This window comes from Garra rufa, chromosome 8, assembly GCF_049309525.1.
Source record: "Garra rufa chromosome 8, GarRuf1.0, whole genome shotgun sequence".
In the NCBI taxonomy this organism is placed as follows: Eukaryota; Metazoa; Chordata; class Actinopteri; order Cypriniformes; family Cyprinidae; genus Garra; species Garra rufa.
Genome location: NC_133368.1, coordinates 23,390,362 through 23,397,445, shown reverse-complemented (window position 1 = coordinate 23,397,445; position 7,084 = coordinate 23,390,362). Strand labels below are relative to the sequence as shown.

Below are 7,084 nucleotides of genomic sequence, written 5' to 3'. Positions count from 1 at the left end.
ACTACATGCTTTTGTGAACCTTCAATGCAGCAGATTTTTTTTTAACTCTTCCCCAGATGTGTGGCTTGATGCAATCCTGTTTTTGAGCTCTATGAGCTCTGTTATGCATTTCCAGCTGTTAGACCTTTAATTAAGCAAATCATACCCCATTCGATTGCATTTGCCACAGGTTAACTTCACTCGAAGTGTAGTAACATCTACAAGCAATGTGAATGCTCCTGAGCTAAATTTAAGCTGTCCCAGATAAGGGTGTGAATACTTATGCAATAGAATCATCTAAGTTTTTATTTTTATTTTTAATACATTTGCAAAGATGTTTTTTGCTTTGCCATTATGGTGAATGCAGTGTAGATGTACACAGTAGCGGCAACTTAAGGGGTATGAATACTTTCGCATGGCACTGTACATTTTGATGCCAAAAGCATGCAAAGAATTAAGACTGAACTATTTGCCTTCATTCTTTTTCTCCAGTGTCTTTGTGAACTCGTCTTTCTCTGCTATTCACTGTTCATTTCAACCTGTAGTAAAATTATCCTTATCTCGTGGCTCTGCATACCAGCGAGACGCTGCACCTCCATTACATGAAATCTGACCCCGCAAGAGGAGGTTGTAATTATGGCTGAACGGCTGATTTTAGATTTAAACTTCAAGTGGAATCCAGTCATGCACAAAATTTGTACATGGTGCCGATGCTCTTTTCTTCATCCCGTCAGCCTGTTCCAGTGATATCTGACATGCTGTGTGGACACTATCTCAGCCTGTCAGACAGGACATTCATGTACAGAGATGAAAGTCTAAGAGAAAATCGTCTTTTTTTTTATTACAGAGCAGTCTTTGAACATCTAAAATTTTTTATTGTGTCCTATGGTACTTCCATTCAGAATAAGAGCTGTACAGTGAGTAAACCACATGAAAACACTGTATTTACATGGCTGATCTCACCTCATGATCTACTCCTGCCATCAATCTCTCTGCACTTCCCTAAAACGGCAGAGGCTTCCCTCACTGCTGCCGAAATCAGCTCGCTACAAATCAAACTCTCATCCTGTGCAGAGATTCCTTGCTTTGAAGTTGATCTTTAGACACAGGCTTTTAAGTAGCTAAGATGGATTTATTTACACTTTAAGTTAATGTTTTTAGGGCCCCAAAGGAAATCAGTTGTCTTTAAAATATCAACATATTAAATATTAATATTTAGCAGGCTGCACACAGGACATTTTTTACATTTTATATTTTTTACTAAAAAAAAATATTATTTTAGATAATAATACTTTAAATTATCATAAAGTATAATTTATTATTAATTATTTAAAATTATGCATTGAGGGAAAACAGCTTGTTTTATTGTTTCACTAATTTCTGCATGCCACATATCTTCATTCCTCAAGCGTATGTCACATTTCATCAGGTTCTCTGTCTTTAAGTTTGTAATTGTTGCCTTGGGGAAACATTTTAGATTTTTGTGGCAAGGAGCATTTTACAACCCATTCATGACATCGGTACTTATAATATTTGGAGGTTTAGCACACAATTAGTTAATAACAAGTTAAGCAAGGCATATTTATCACATGCATATATGATACGGTAATGTGTGGGGTCGATGCTTTTAATCAAAGTGATTCACTGTGCACTAATTACAGAGAGAGTCCTCTTGAAGCTACCTGGGGTTTAGGGCCTTGCTCAAAGGCACAGCGGTGACAGGGGGGTCTGTGATGCTCCCCGCTTTATGGGTCACCCCCCGCATAGCTTTTAACTCGCACTCACAAATAATGTTTACTTGCAGATTTACGTGCCTAGGAGATACCAAGTTGGGTGCAGACAAAGACAATAAGTCAAGGTGTTGTGGACCTGATCTTGATACACTGATTAAAGGTGTTAAGCAGGTCTGTTCCTCTTTTTACTTTGAATATATAGAATCACTGGTCACAGATCTGGTTTCTTTGTAGATTTATGATACTTTTCCTTTAGGGTAAAATGCTTATTTAGTGTCCCAAAACATTAAATAGCAACAAACCAAAAACCAAATCAAAGCATTTTTCAGATTTTAAGGTCATTTGGTTTAATATTTAATTATGTTTAAAGTGTTGCAGATTTAAATAGCCAGTGAGAATCTTTGAAAACGTCAGATATATTTTAAGACAAAAACAAAGTCCCAGGTGATTGTATGCAATTGAAGTCTTTTTGCTTCTTGGGTGAAGGGCATTTTAACATTAGTGCGTCCTTTTCACCATTTTTTTTTTTTTTTTTTTTATAAATATGTCTCCATTAATATTCAGTAGAAACCAAATATTTTTGACCGTTACTACATATACATTTTTTAATAAACTACCAGTTTTTGAACAGTAAGATTTTGAATGTTTATATTTGATCCAAAAAAACAGTAACATTTTGAAATATTTTTACTATTTAAAATCCGTGCTTTCTATTTGAATATATTTTAAAATGTCATTTATTCCTGTTATCAAAGTAAAATTTTCAGCATCATTCAGTCTTGAGTGTCACATGATCCCTCAAAAATAATTCTAATATGCTGATTTGCTGTTCAGTAAACATTTTTGTTATTATTTTAGTATAATTTAAAACAGTTGAGTAATTTTTTTTCAAGATTCTTTGAGAAATTCTAGAATTTTTTTATTTATTTATTTAGCAAGGATGCTTTAAATTGATGATAAAGACATTTACAATGTTGCAAAAGATTTCTATTTCAGATCCAAACTTTCTATTCATCCCAAAAACTCTACTCAGCTTTTTTCTACATAATAATAATAATTAAAATAATTTGAAAATATATTCAAGTAGAACACAGTTAAATATCAAAAATATTTTTAAAAATTATGTTTTTGCTGTACTTTGGATCAAATAAATGCAGGCTTGGTGAGCAGAAGAGACTTAAAAAAACATTAATAATCTTACTGTTCAAAAACTTTTGACTGGTTGTGAATGATGCGATTTTGTATTAATTGTTGATTTATTTCTTATTTTAACTAAAGTAGGCAATATGAATGCTAGATTATAACCACTCAACAATTGTCAACAATTAAGTTATTTGGCTGTGGTTTACTGAGAGGAAGTGTTTGATTTGACATTTCACAGTCATTTACTGTGTTTTATCACCAGCAGAGGGCCAACTCAAAAGACTTGAACTGCCTATCTAGACATTTTTTGGCTGTCATAAATGCATACAGCGTTTTTACGCATTAGAAGCGTAAATCAACTCCATTCACACGCCTATTATGCACAAAAAGACTTTAGAACAGAACTATCTACTGAACGTTTTACAGCTTAAATGTGGATTTATCTTCAAGTAAGACAAAAACGGATAGAGTGGACATAATTAGCTATTTATTGTAAAGCTTAAGTTATCTGCATAACTAGATATTTTAGAAAAGGCTCCAGGTAGTGTGAATAAAACCCAGTAGCCTACAGTGTGTGTGTGTGTGTGTGTGTGTGTGTGTGTGTGTGTGTGTGTGTGTGTGTGTGTGTGTGTGTGTGTGTGGATCCATCGGGACGCGCCTCCTCTCGACCTCTGATAGGCGCAGCCGAGCGTCTCATCCGCCTTTTAGGAACCTTTGAGTTCACAGGGATTCAGCTCGGACGTGTCATGAGTACAGACAACTGAAAGGACACTATTGATATACATGACTCTCTTCGGTTCTTGTCGTACAAGGATAAAATTGCCGTGATAAAAAGTTTGACAACAGTCGTTTGAATCATTTTCGGTAAGTAGCCGCAACCTTTTTATTTGACCTGCTGCGATTGGATTAATTCATGACAGAGCAGCACACCCTTTAAAATCTCAACAAATGTCATGTTTTCATCTCTAAAAGAGTGCTTTTTAGATGTTTTGGTGCAAAATTCATTTTCATTCACTACACCTCTTTCATCCAAACCACAGCAGAATGATAGTAAACATGAGTAAATAACAGCGGCAGCTTGTTTGACAGCGTTGCGTCAAAACTAGAACGCTCGCATTATAATCAATTAGCTGAAACACTTCTGTTTATAATGAAGAGCTACGTTCTAAAATGTTAGGAATTTTAACGAAAAAGAATGTAAAATTTCTATGGATAAACATACTTATTGAGATGACTGAACTGTTACCTTACCATATAACGCAAGATAAAATCATACATGTAACATATGTTTTAATACACATAATATTTAGTTTTACTGTAATGTTTACTGTGAAATATAACGTCGATTTATAGAAACTACGTATATTTTGTTGGTAAAAATAGTATTTTACTAGTAATTTATGTATGGGGAATGGGCCATTCTGCTATGTAAAATAGTTTTTTTAAGGTTTAGTTAATGTTTATTGCATTATTTTAGTGTTGTATGATAGCCTGATGTATCTTGTTTTTCTGCAGGTGCTCTATATTTAAAAATCTGAAATCTGAGGATGCAAAAAAATCTAAATATTGAGAAAATCGCCTTAGTTGTCCAAATGAAGTTCTTAGCAATGCATAATACTAATCAAAAATTAGGTTTTATATATTTACAGTAGAAAATGTACAAAATATCTTAACGGAACATGATCTTTACTTAATATCCTAATGATTTTTGGCATAAAAGAAAAATCTATAATTATATACCCGTGCTACATATGACTGGTTTTGTGGTCCAGGGTCACAAATAGGCTAGGTTTATATATTTACATTGTATAGTTTAGTAATCATTTTGTTTTGACCTTTAAAAATATAATTGTGTCTTACTGTTCATACCTTACTGGTTTAGGGTAATTTAACATCAAATAAATAAATATAGACCTATATATTTACATTATATAGTTTAGTGACGTATAGTACAATTAGGAACTGTGAAATATGCAGTCACCAAAACCAATTTTGCATTTTTGTTTGCATTCAAATTTGAATATTTTACATTTTCAAGAAAAGTCTTCCAACAAAACATATTTTACAGTGTAGTTTGTTGCATCGCTAACAATATGTGATGTTAAATTGCCCTAAACTAGTAAGATGTGCAACAGTCTTCCTGTCAAAAAAAATGCACATCCCTGATATTTTACACTATATAAGTTCAATTCAGCTTAATTGCACTCTTAAATCTGTTCATGCTTTAAACACAATGCTGGCCAAAAAAGCAAATAATCTTCCATGCTCATTAAATGTGTATTTTGACGTTCTGTCAAAAGCTAGTGGCGACCTGTCATTCATTGCATGCATAAAAGGTCAGGAATGACCCTCCCTGCCCACTCTGATTCTGTGCCAGGAATGTTCAGTGTCATGCATTTGTACTGTATTATATGGAACTAATCAGAAATGAAGCCCTCTACTAGTCTGAATACATGCACAACAATGGATCCATAATATTTCATATTAAAATATGCAGCAGGTGCATGGATACATGGATACAGCAGTGCTTGTTTTTAGGAACGAGGCAGATTTGATTTGATATGGGTTGATCCCGTGCTTTGCTGGAGCTTTGTGTGCTGCTCTGTGTTTGCCGTGCTTGTAGGAGTGTGTACATATACATTGCTTCTTTCCATATCTTATAGCAGTTTAATATGTAGGCTACTACAATCCTTTTTTATTATTATACAGTATGCAATGCAAAAATGTATGTTTATTGTTATTTGGCTCACAGTCAGTGCCTAATGTTGACCTGAATCTTGTCTTTTCATTTCAATGACCTTTTTATGAAAGTGCCGTTGTAGTCCAGAGTCAGACTGTTGTTTTTCTCTTTCTAGAGCCGATTCTTAATCTCTTTCAGTTGTAATGCACCTGCGTGGTGGTGGAGAAGATAAACGACTCCATGCTCGTTTCCACTGAGATTTTTTCCAGTGCAAAAAACAGTCTGAAGGGCATATTATCTGTAGTCTGTGTAGAGGGTGTGTGAGTACAGACTCAACACAGGCAGCCAAGGATGCAAGGGGAAGGAACACTGCGAAATATTCTCACTTAGCAGGCAGCGAGAGGAAATCCATCGAGTTGCTTATCAGCCAGGCTTCCTTTGATATCAGATCTAGGAGAAAACATTTCAACTGAGGTGGAAAGCCCTGATGACATCACAGCAACCCAGACCATTTCAGACAATACAAAGTGAAAGTAGCAGTAAAGCATGGACTCATACTGTCATTCTATACAGTCTTTTTGTACAGTGTTTCCAGTATTGGTTTAAAATCATATAGTACATATGTAAAGCAATTTTCAATGTTGAATACACTAAAGCCTATAGTCTTGTTTAGTCAGGGGCAAAGGAAATGCATTGTCTCCTGCAAACATGCATAGGAAGAATGGAATTATAGAGCGATGTGTGTCTAAAGCCCATCTGTAGACGGTCTGATTTTGTGGTGGGGCTGCAGTCTTGGTTGAAGGGACACGGTCAGAACAATGAATTCAAGGCGAAAATGTTTAAGAAATGAAAGGGTCCTCACCAGCGTGAAAAATGCATTTGTCTTCGTTTTTGAAATCCCAGTGCCCGCGCATAAGATTTATCGTCCATTAGTTCTCTTGGGTTCACTTTATCTGGGTGGGGGTGGTGTTACTCAAGAGCATGTCACGCATAGGCTTATATGCTATTTTCTGTAAATATAAACTCAAGAGATTTGCATCATGAGAGGTTTTCATAATAAAAAGCAATAAAGCTTAGTAAATATGAGATACATACAGAGTTTGTCTTATAAAATAGAGGCAGAATTTGTTTATTAATGACATGTGCAACCAAACCAAATATACAGAACAATATATAATCTGTATTTTTATACAATTTCTGACCCTGGACCAAAAAAAGCAGTCTTAAGTAGCGCGGGTATATTTGTAGCGGTAGCCAAAAATACATTGAATGGGTCAAAATTATAATTTCTTCTTTTATGCCAAAAATTACTAGGATATTAAGTAAAGATCATGTTCAATGAAAATATTTTGTAAATTTCCTACTGTAAATATATTAAAACTTAATTTTTGATTAATATGCATTGATAAGAACTTCATTTGGACAACTTTAAAGTCGATTTTCTCAGTATTTTGATTCTCAGATGATGTATAAATCTCAATTTTAAAAAATTGACCCTTATGACTGGTTTTGTGGTCCAGGGTCAAATTTGTGTATGTGTGTGTGTGTG

The 7,084-nt window shown here is 34.5% G+C and overlaps 1 protein-coding gene across 1 annotated transcript in view; it reads left to right on the top strand.

The window, feature by feature from the left end:
* The first annotated feature begins 3,574 nt into the window (after positions 1 to 3,574).
* The window catches only part of lypd6 (LY6/PLAUR domain containing 6), a 27,743-nt gene continuing 24,233 nt past the window's right edge, over positions 3,575 to 7,084 (top strand). The window contains exon 1 of the mRNA XM_073846191.1: positions 3,575 to 3,719. The gene's annotated coding sequence lies outside the window, so the exon portion shown is untranslated. The remainder of the gene's footprint in view (positions 3,720 to 7,084) is intronic.